Below are 11,769 nucleotides of genomic sequence, written 5' to 3'. Positions count from 1 at the left end.
GGCCACCTGATGCAAAGAGCCGACTCATTGGAAAAGACCCTGATGCTGGGAAAGATTGAAGGTGGGAGAAGGGGATGACAGAGGATGAGATGGTTGGATGGCATCACCGACTTGATGGACATGAGTTTGAGCAAGCTCCGGGAGTTGGTGATGGACAGGGAGGCCTGGTGTGCTGCAGTCCATGGGGTCGCGACTGAACGGAACTGCATGATATACCCCTAAGATCAAGAACAAGACAAGAATGTCCACTGTCATCACTTCTATTTAACACTGTTTTGGAGGTTCTAGACAGGGTAATCAGGCAAGGAAAAAAGTTCATCCAGGTGCCCACTTTAGCGACACATATACTAAAATTGGAATGATACAGAGAACATTTGCATGGCCTCAGTGCAAGGATGACACACACGTTCGTGAAGCATTCCAAATTATTTATGGATTTATCTTTGGCTGTTCTGGGTCTCTGTTGCTGCTCGGGCTTTTCTCTAGTTGCGGGGAGCAAGTACCGCTCTCCAGTCGCAGTGTGAGGCTTCTCAATGCGGTGGATCCTCTAGCTGTGAACCACGGTCTCTAGGACACTCAGGCTTCAGTATCTTCAGCTAGAGGGCTCAGTAGTTTCAGCTCCTGGACTCTAGAGCACAGGTTCAATACTTGTGGCCCACAGGCTTAGTAGCTCCGAACATGTGGGAGCTCCCTGGATCAGGGATGGCACTCGTGTCTTCGGCATTGGTAGGTGGATTGTTTACCACTGAGCCATCAGGGAAGCCCACATATTTTTAATTATTAGAGAACTGCAAATCAAAACTACAATAAGGTGCCAGAGTGAAATTGGTCTGAATGGTCATTATTTTAAAAAATCTACATATAAGCTGGAGAGGGTGTGGAGAAAAGGGAAGCCCCCTACATCATTAGTGGGGATATAAATTGGTGCAGCCATTATGGAAAGCTATCAAGAAAGTGAAAAGATACTCTCATCCAGAATATGTAAAGAGCATTTACAATTCAATAATAAAAGGACAAATAAGTTTAAAAGTGAGCAAAGTGTTTGAAAATATATTTCTCTAAAGAAGATGGATAAATCAACAATAAATACATGAGAACATTTTCAATATCAAAATGGCAACCCACTCCAGTATTCTTGCCTAGAGAGTCCCTAGGACGGGGGAGCCTGGTGGGCCTGTCTAAGGGGTTGCACAGAGTCGGACACGACTGAGCACCTTCACTTTCACTTTTCACTTTCATGCATTGGAGAAGGAAATGGCAACCCACTCCAGTGTTCTTGCCTGGAGAGTCCCAGGGACGGGGGAGCCTGGTGGGCTGCCTTCTATGGGGTCGCACAGAGTCGGACACGACCGAAGCGACTTAGCAGCAGCGGCAGCAGCCATCAGGGAAATGCGAATCAAAACCATAACAAGATACTACTTCCCATCCACTAGGCTTGCTGTTGTTCAGTCACTAAGTCGTGTCCCACTCTTCGTGATGCCATGAACTGCAGCACACCTGGGTTCCCTGTCCTTCATAGGGATACATCAGTCAGTCCAATGAATAGTCCTTCCACTAGGTTGGCTATAGTCAAAGATAGACAATGGCATGTGTTGGTGAGGATGTGGAGGGCTTGGAATCCTCATACACTGCTGGTAGAAATGTGAAATAATGCGGTTCTGTGGCAAACAGTTAAGCGGTTCCTCAAAAAGTTAAACATAGTGGAAACAACATGAATGTCCATCACTGGATGAACGGACAGAGAAAATACAGTATACCCGCACAGTGAGATATTACTTGGCTATTAAAAAGGAGGTACTGATGCATACTACAACATGGATAAAACTTGAAAGCATAAAACATTACCATTATAGTCCCAGAAGGTCACATATTGTATGATCCCTTTTTTTTTTTTTTGGGCTGCCCCACTGGCTTGTAGGATTTTAGTTCCCCAACCAGGGATTGAACCCAATCCCTGGCAATGAAAGCGTGGCATTCTAGACACTGGACATCCAAGGAATTCCCTGTATGAGTGATCCCATTTTATGAAATGTGCAGAAATAAGCAAATTCATAGAGACAGAAATAAGATTAGTTTCTAGGGCCTGTTGAAGTTGAGGGGAAGTGGGGAGCGACTGTTAATGGGTATGGGGTTTCTAGGGGGTGATAAAAATATTCTAAAATTGACTATATGGTGATGGTTGCATGATTCCATGGATATATTGAAATTCATAGAATTGTACACTCTAAGTGAACGAATGGTATGGTGTGTGAATTATATCTCAATACAGTTCAAAAAATGCAAGGAAGCAATCAGGCATGACTCCTGAGTGGAGAGGCTGGAGCAGGAGAAATAAATTGAAAGTTACTGGGCCACAGATGGGGACGGGAGAGATCTGACTGGAGAGATGAGTAGGCGGGTAAGAAGATTTGGGATCAAGTCCTGGGAACTTTCCTCGCTGGAAAAGAGGAGAGGAGGGGTGTTCAGGAAAGAAGGCCAAATAGGAGCAGACAATGGGGTGGGAGATACCCATGTGATGGGGGCCAAGGGAGAGGAGTGTTTTGTGAAGGGGCAAGGGCCGAGTATGTCCCAGGCAGCCGAGTGGGCAGGAAAGTGCAAGCGGGATGTAGGGCTAATCCCAGACTGTCTGCCCTCTTTGGCAAAAAGTCCATGGTGGGCCCTGCTGAAACCCCCCTGAAGCAGCAGAGGACGGAGTTAGGTGGAGGGGTAGGAAAAAGGGCACTAGGGCAGTTTCAGCCTGGCTGCTCACTGCCTACGTGACCTTAGAAAGAGCAGACCTTCTTCGTCAGCTCCCAGATGGGGCTAGTTGTTGTTTTCAGTTGCTAAATCATGTTCAACTCTTTGTGACCCCATGGACTGTAGCACTCCAGGCAACTCTGTCCTCCACTATCTCCTGGAGTTTGCTCAAATTCATGTGCATTGAGTCAGTGATACTATCTAACCGTCTCATCCTCAGTCTCCCTCTTCTCCCCTCAATCTTTCCCAGCATCTTTTCCAGTGAGTCGGCTCTTCGCATCAAGTGGCCAAAGTATTGGAGCTTCAGCTTCAGCATCAGTCATTCCAATGTATATTCAAAGTTGATTTCCTTTAGGATTGACTGGTTTGATCTCTTTGCTGTCTAAGGGACTCTCAAGAGTCTTCTCCAGCACCACAGTTCGAAAGCATCAATTCTTTGGCGCTCAGCCTTCTTTACGGACCAACTCTCACCACTGTACACGACTCCTGGAAAAACCAGAGCTTAGACTAGACAGACATGTGTTGTCAAACTGCCTTTTAATACACTGTCTAGGTTTGTCATAGCTTTCCTTCCAAGGAGCAGGCGTCTTTTAATTTTATGGGGCTAGTACTGCTGGCCTTTTAGGGTTGATGAGATGAAATACTGTACCCTCTGCAGACCGCCTGACACATAGCACTTAGTTGTTAAAAGCTCTGGCTCCAGATACAGGCAGCTAGCTGTGTGATCTTGGCCCATTTCCTTCACTTCTCTGAACCTCAGTTTTCAGGAGGTTCAGGGACATCTGAGTCAAAACCACCTCACTGGCTTGTTGCAGGAGATAGATGAGAAAATGCAAGGAAAGCATTTGGCAAGGGGCCCAGGCACGGTACGGGCTTCACGAAGAGCTGGTTGTTCCCTTCTGCTCTCAGCGCCTGCCCTGAGGCAGGCCCAGGCTGGGTGACAGTCAGGGTCAACCGGGAGCAACTCCCACTAACGATGTTCCTGAAGGAGTGGACTCCCTCCTCTTAGACAACCACTCAGCTCTGCTAGCCTGGCATCAGTGGGCCACGGAGAAGACTGAGACCAAGGGAGAGGCTGGGCCTTAGCTGGAGCGGGGTGAGGGGTGGATGTGTGCCTGCCTGCAGGGTAGGGGGACTGTCGCCTCTCCTCTGGTGTTGGCTCCCAGACCCGCAACATGATCACCACCTTGACCCCGGGAGGGAACAACTGCACTGAGGCCATCCTGTGACGCGAGTCCCTCAGTAAGGCCCCCTTAACCTTGAGCAGCTGCCGCGTGCACGGCCAACAGCTGGGCCCCGAGGCCCATAAATCACTGATGGCACAAGCCAGCCAGTGCGATCCGCAGGGCGGCTGCCAGGGGTGGGGGTGGGGATGTGGCGCAGGCAGAGGCTCAGAAACACTCCCCCTTACCCCCTCCCCCAAGCCATTCCATTCAAGCCCAGGGCGGCGCTTTGTAGGCTTGCTGGGCAAACTTTCCTTGAATCCACTGAGGTCTTCCGACACCGCAGACGCTGCACACAGGGAAGCAGAGTGGACGTCCGGGGAGGCTACACGCGTCTTCCAGCCGGAGACCCTGCGCATCTTGCCTGCGTCCTGGCGGGCGAACCCTGGGCGCGCAGGAAGTCAGCTAATCCTGCGGATTCCACAAATGCGCCCAAACATATGCTCCCCGCTGAGGCCACCGGCCAGAGGCAGGGAGACCACCACCCAGGGGACTCGGACACACGCCCCGGGCGATGTTAGTGCAGGGCACCAGAAGACAGCCTGGATTTTTCCATTATCTGATGAGAGTGCATTCCAGACCATTCATCCACGTGTTTACTTTGCTCCTGTGTGGTTTGTCTAGAAATGTCTGTAATGGCATTTTCCCTTGAACGTTGTGATAGGCCGCGGAGAGGAGAAGAGTGTTAACCATTATTTGCCATTAGACTCCACACAACGTGAACTGGCAGGCGGTGGAAACACACATGGGTTGACAGGACCTTCTGGCAATCTGCCCCGCTTGTTTAGGTCTTGAAAAGACTGAAAGGAAAAGTACAAACATGGAAACAGTTGTTTGGGCTGGTGGGGTGACTTGCTTTTAATTGTACCTGGCAAAATGAATCTATGGTGTGGGGAGGACGGTAGCCCTGGCGACTGGTGGTGACTGGGCAGGGTTTCTGGGGGTGTCAGTGATACTCTGTGATCCATACAGAAGTAGGTTGTTACCTGGGTTGTTGTTATTGTTCAGTTGCTCAGTTGTGTTTGACAGTGACCCCATGGACTGCAGCACGCCAGGCTCCCCTGTCCATCACCAACTCCCGGAGTTTACCCAAACTCATGTCCATTGAGTTGCTGATGCCATCCAACCATCGCATCCTCTGTCACTCCCTTCTCCTCCGGCCCTCAATCCTTCCCAGCATTGGGGTCTTTTCCAATGAGTTGGCTCTTCGCATCAGGTGGCCAAAGTATTGGAGACTTGGCTTCTGCATCAGTCCTTCCAATGAGTATTCAGGGTTGATCTCCTTTAGGATTGACTGATTTGATCTCCTTGCTTTCCAAGGGACTCTCAAGAGTCTTCTCCAACACCATGATTACCTGTTTGCTCTATTCACCCAGCTGGACACTTACTATTTGTGTGCTTTCCTGTAAATTTTACTTTAATAGAATGTTTGCTTTCACAAATGATTGTGAATGATATTTTCTTATTTGTAAACAGTAAGATATTTTCAAAGGTACTCATAGAGTGAAAGGGAATTGATTGATTACCAAAGCCGATTCCCCTGCTGTGCTGATGAGAAAAGAAGAATCAGAATGAAACTGTTCACCCAGACCCACCGAGCCAGAGGCTGAACCAGAAAAGGGAGCTCAAAACCCCCTCATTTCTACTCTACCAAACCAGGTGACCTCTGCAAGCCTGGATTAAGAAACCTTTTAGTGGATCATGATTTTTTTTTTTTAAAGAATACTGACAACATTTAAAAATTAATATGGTGTTACTTTAGTTTTTGGATTGGTTATATGTACAAAAGCTACAAAATTTAAAAAGTTACCAAAAAAGTATGCTGCAAAGTGTCAGTCCCATTCTAAGGGACTCTGTCCCACCCCAGCACAGGTACCATTGCAGAGACTTCTGGACATCTTTACAGAGCCAGTCTGTGTGTGATTAACATGCTTTTCTTATTCACACGAAGGGAACACACTGAACACACCATTCTACACCTCGTTCCCATCACTTCATAACTCACACTGAACCCTGTTCATTTCACCATCTGAGCCACCAGGGAAGCTCTAACCCTGTTCATCTGAATGCCCTTAGCTGCTGCCCAACCACACCCCTGCCTTTTAAAGGCTGTAGAGTGCTCCTTTGTACGGACTATTTAAACAAATCCTCTATTAGTGGACATTTAGACTGGTTCTAATCAGTTGATATTAGATAGATGCTGCAATATATAGACTTTTTCATGTTATTTGGCAAAAGTGTGCATAGATCATAGGATAAATTCCTGGAAGCAGTAGTGGCTCAAGGGTGCATCCTCTTAGAATTTTACTAAATATAGCCAAATTGCTAGCCTAAACTGTGTCATCTTACAATCTCATAAACAAGGTACCAGAGCACCTGTTTCCCTCTACTCTTGCGACACAGTGTTTTCAAATTCTTTGGATGGTGCCGATCTGATAAATTCAAAAGGGTATGTCAGGCTGATTATCATGTATGTTTCTCTTATTCTAGGCAGACTGAGCATTTTTTCATTTGTTTGAATCATTTGTTTTTTCACTATGAGAACCATCTGTCCATATCCTCTGTCCATTTCTCTATTCTTTTTTTTTTTAATTTTTCAATTCCATTTTAAATTGCGTTGTTGGCTTTGTATTGTCAAATTTTTATTTGGGAATGTCATTTGTAGAGTGAAAAAAATCACATTCTTCAGCACAAAAATCAGTTATACGTTGTGTGTTCCTTTCACAGTCTCTTCCAGGAGCATACATGCTTTGACACTGTTACAACTAATTAATAGTATCTACCATTTCGTGGAGGTTTCCCAGGTGGCTCAGTGGTAAAGAATCCACCTGCCAATGCGGGAGACTCAGGTTTGATCCCCGGTTTGGGAAATATCTCCTGGAGGAGGAAATGGTAACCCATTCCAGTATCCTTGCCTGGAGGATTCCATGGACAGAGAGACGCCTGACAGGCTACAGTCCATGGGGTCGCAAAAGAGTTGGACATGACTTAGCGACTGAACAACAACACCCATTTAGTGAGTACTTCCTGGTCGCCAGGCGTTGTTCTAACAGTCCTAAGGGGACATGAAATTTCTAGTTCTGCTTTTTCCCGTAATGCAGCAGGAGTGGTTTTCATGTTGCAACATTGTCTTTATGACTCTCACTTGCAATGGCTACTTAGCAAGCTGTCAAGATAGTGGCTATCCTATCATGGAATCAGTTGTTTTCTAATTGTTAACTTTCAGTTGCATCTATTGCTTTATCATTTCTGATTAGTAAACTCTTCAACTATATTTTAATTAAATTAAATTCTTACACTGATGTTGTAAGTTGCGTCTTACTTTGCCTGCATTGTCACTCGTGTGTCCAGGCTTCTCTGTCCATGGGATTTTCCAAGGAAGAACACTGAAGTGGGTTGCCAATCATTTCCTTCTCCAGGGGATCTTCCTGACCCAGGGACTGAACTTGTGTCTCCTGCATTGACAGGTAGATTCTTTATCACCGAGCCACCAGGGAAGGCCTCAAAGTACATAGCAGGGTCTTGATTGATTTCACCCATGCACAGCCAACTCAGAATTCAGCCTAGGCAGGATCTTTTTGCTTTGGAATAAAACAGAGCAGAACTGATGTCAGATGTGGGTGGAGACAGATCTGAAAGGAGCTTCCCACTCTGGTGATTAAGGTTCATCTGCTCTGTGAACCGACATCTAAATGATAATTACGGGGACAAGGTAAGCCAGCACTACCCAAAACTTGTTGTATTAATTGGTTGTGATTATAGATGATTCCCTATTGCTGTGTTACAGAGCTTTTTTTTTTTTCTTTTAGTTATAAAGCAGGCAGTGCGGAGAGCTGCAGAAGAGATGAAGAGTTTCCGGAGTGGGAGACAGAGGGGAGTGAAATTCTGAGGAAGAAAATGGGAGGAGGGGTGGGGAGGGTGCGGAAGGGGACAACCAAAAGAGTGTGGATTGCCCCGGGTCTTTGTGACACAGTAAGCCCACGAGGGCATCTGACCCACTTCTAGGCAGGAATTCTGCTTTTAGGCAGGTCGGAACTCTTGCCTACACACCTGAATGGGTTCAGCCAAGACAGACAAAACTCTGTCGGTCCCCAGTACTCCAGAGTGAGGTGACCCGCCCCTTCGAGCACTGGCCGGGGCTGGCAAGTGGGGTTATTTCTTTGCTGTACCGGTGACTGGATGCTCAGCACCCCCAGGTCCTCATATCCAGGGAAATCACCCAGCTCCTTCCCAGAGGTTCCCACCTGGAACACCCAGGACACCGCTTGACTGTTCCAACCTGCACACAGGTTGTAGGTTGCAGCTTCTCGGTGTTGTGGCTCTGAGGTTTTATCACTATCAACTTTGGTTGCCAAGGCAACCACACAGCAGTTTAGTCTCCTGATACTCACCCATCTAGGCTGGCTTAAGTGGCAGATGATTGGGGCTGTTGTTGGTGTTTTGTAAACTCTGTCATTAAATCTGTGCTGTGCTGTGCTTAATCACTCAGTCATGTCCAACATTTTATGACCCCATGGACTGTAGCCCGCCAAGCTCCTCTGTCCGTGGGGATTCTCCAGGTAAGAATACTGGAGTGGGAAGTCTATCCCTTCGCCAGAGGTTCTCCCTGTTCTAGGAATCCAACCGGGGTCTCCTGCGCTGTAGGTGAATTCTTCACCAGCTGAGCTACCAGAGAAGCCTTCACTAAATCGTCTTCACTTCAAAAAAGTGCATAGAAATGGCCACCCAGTGGCTGTCTGGGTTCACACTTCTAGGTCCAGTTCTTTCTCCCTTGTCTTCTTCCTCGCCTACTGGACAAATGCAGAGATCACCAGAGGGAAGGGCCGGGGTGGGAAGGAGGAGGTGTGTCCACAGAGAGGCTCAGTGGTGAGCCAAGCGGTGGTCCTTCATTCTTTTTCTTTTAAGGTTTTTTCTCTGACTTCCCTGGTGGTACAGTGGATAAGAATCCACCTGCTAAAGCAGGGGACGCAAGTTTGATCCTGAGACCGGGAAGATTCCACATGCCTCGTGGGGCAGCAAAACTCGTGTGCCGCAACTATGGAGACTGCCCACCCAGAGCCTGGGCTCCACAGCAAGAGAAGCCACCGCCGTAAGAAGCCCAGGCACCGCAAAGAAGAGTAGTGCCCGCTTGCTACAACTGGAGAAAGCCCTTGCTCAGCAACGAAGACCCAGCAGAACCAAAAATAAAACAAATAACATTTTTTTAAAAGATTTTTTTTCTTGATGTGGACCATTTTTAAAGTCTTTATGGAGCTTGTTACAATGTCGCTTCTGTTTTTTTTGGCTGGGAAACACGTGAGATCTTAGCTCCCCAGTCAGGGATAGAATCCACGACCCCTGCACGGGAAGGTGAAGTCTTAACCACTGGATCCTTCGCTCTTGCGCTGTCCTTCACAGCTTGCTGAATAGGCCCCTCCCTTGCTGGTGCCGCCAGCCTGAGGTCACACAGCCAGGGAGGCAGGTCCAGACGCAAGCCCCAGTGTGCTCATACCCAATCTGTGGCTCTGCTTCCTGCAACCGAGAGGGAGAATCTAGGGAATCGTGGGAGAGGTGAGTCTCCAGGGAGAATGGGCGACAGCGGGGGGGGGCGGTGGGGGGGCAGGGCGTCACTGCTCAGCTGTGCTACCCCAGGTGCCAGGCTATGCCAGCCAGCCCAGCTTCCTTCAACCCCAGCTTCCTGGACTCAGACTCACAGAACCCAGTACCAACCTCAGAGTGTTGAAATGAGTCCATGATTTGCCTGCCTCCTTGTAGTGGTGCCTGCTTTTGTTTTCCGAGCATCTCTCTTTCCACTGGGAGGCTGACTCTACCCCATCCCATGGCAGGATGGTCACTCCTAGGAACTTGTTGCTGTTCAGTCACTAAGTTGTATCCAACTCTTTGTGACCCCCTCGACTGCACATGCCAGGCTTCCCTGTCCTCCACTCTCTTCCAGAGTTTGCTTAAATTTATGTTCATTGAATTGGTGATGCTATCTAACCATTCCATCCTCTGCCGCCTTCTTCTCCTTTTGCCCTCAATCTTTCCCAACGACATGGTCTTTTCCAATGAGTCGCCTCTTCCCATCAGGTGGCCAAAGTATTGGAGCTTCAGCTTCAGCATCAGTCCTTCCAATGAATAGTCATGGTTGATTCCCTTTAGGATCGACTAGTTTGATCTCTTGGCAGCCCAAGAGTCTCTCAAGAGTCTTCTCCAGCACCACAATTCAAAAGAATCAATTCTTCAGCACTCAACTTTCTTTATGGCCCAGGGCCTTGAGTACCACCTAACTATGGGACTGGGCCCAGCAGTCAAGGTTTGGATAACGAAGGTGCCCAATCTCAACCCAGAGTGACTGGTCAGAGGAACATGCAGCCCTGTCTCAGCCACTCAGTTCTTTCCCATCCATCTTGCTTAGGGACACCAGGAGGGACAGGGTTCTACATTCAGGTTATGACCTTCAAAGGTAGGGGCTGGAGTTTGTCAGCAGCTGCCTTTCCCACCGGATAGAGAACGTCTGGCTATGGCCAGAAGGAATGAGACACACATTTGAGGAGAAATAGAGACAAGCTGGGTCAGGAAAAGGAAAGCCTTGCCCATCCTATGCCTTTCAGCCATGCTTCAAGAATACCTCCCCTGGGCTTCACTGTTACCTGGTCACCCAATTTCTGCACCAACTCAAGAGGAAGGCCAGGTATATTTTCTGACTGGGATCCAGAGTTACCAGTGATCAGAACTGCCAGAGTTACTGATTATTCTTAGCATAAATGAAATGCCCAACCTCAGTGAATCAGTAGTGAAAGAAGTGAAGGTGTTAATCGCTCAGTCATGTCCAACTCCTTGCAACCCCATTGACTGTAACTCTCCAGGTTCTGTGCATGGGATTCTTCAGGGAAGAATACTGGAGTGAATAGCCATTCCTTTCTCCAGGGGATCTTCCCAACTCAGGGATCGAACCCAGGTCTCCTGCATTGCAGACGGATTCTTTACTGTCTGAGCCACCAGGGAAGCCTGGTGAAATGAAATGAAACGCCCAAATGAAGTGAATTTCAAGTGAAATGCCCAACATCAGTGAATCAGTAGAGCACAGTGCTTAAGAGCACAGTTCTGAAAAGCCAGATTACCTGGCTTTGTGAATTCACTAGCAGTAGAAATTTAGCTATATTAATTGTCTTCCTCTAAACTTTATCCTTTTTATCTGTAAAATGGGGATGATAAAGATATGCTTGTGATAAGCCCTCAATACAGGTGGGTTGCTATTTTTCCTTTGTTGCTTGTTATACAATTAGTGGACTTCTCAGGTGGGGTTAATGGTAAAGAACCCATTTGCAATGCAAGTACATTCTGGAGACAAAGGTTTGATCCTTGGGTAGGGAAGATCCCCTGGAGCAGGGCATGGCAACCCACTCCAGTATTCTTGCCTGAAGAATCCACAGGGACAGAGGAGCTTGGCAGCTACAGTCCACTGGACCGAAAAGAGTTGGATACAACTGAAGCGACTTCACACACATGCATACTGTTAGTATTTTCATTTTAATATTTATTATATGTGTTTGGATTATGATGATAATTGTTGGCTAATGTTTTTCTCTACAATTGATATTGCACATGTGCCAGGCAGTGTGCTAAGTTTTCTATGTGGATGATCTCAGGACCAGTATGAGAAATGGCAACCCACGCCAGTATTCTTGCCTGGGAAGTCCCAGGACACAGCTTAGCAACCTAACAACAACAACGAATTGTCCCCTTGCAGAGATGCACACAGTGCTATTACTGCTCTCATCATACTCACAGAAGAGAGAGGGAGCCAATTGTGGACATGGAAACCAGC

The 11,769-nt window shown here is 47.6% G+C and overlaps 1 non-coding gene across 1 annotated transcript; it reads left to right on the top strand.

The window, feature by feature from the left end:
• Positions 1-323: 323 nt before the first annotated feature.
• Positions 324-430, top strand: LOC138438404 (U6 spliceosomal RNA). Its single transcript, XR_011256342.1, has one exon. It is a non-coding gene; the product is annotated as a U6 spliceosomal RNA (small nuclear RNA).
• Positions 431-11,769: the final 11,339 nt, after the last annotated feature.

Source organism: Ovis canadensis, chromosome 3 (assembly GCF_042477335.2).
Source record: "Ovis canadensis isolate MfBH-ARS-UI-01 breed Bighorn chromosome 3, ARS-UI_OviCan_v2, whole genome shotgun sequence".
In the NCBI taxonomy this organism is placed as follows: Eukaryota; Metazoa; Chordata; class Mammalia; order Artiodactyla; family Bovidae; genus Ovis; species Ovis canadensis.
Note: the sequence above shows the minus strand (reverse complement) of the source record. Positions and strands in the feature narration are given on the sequence as shown.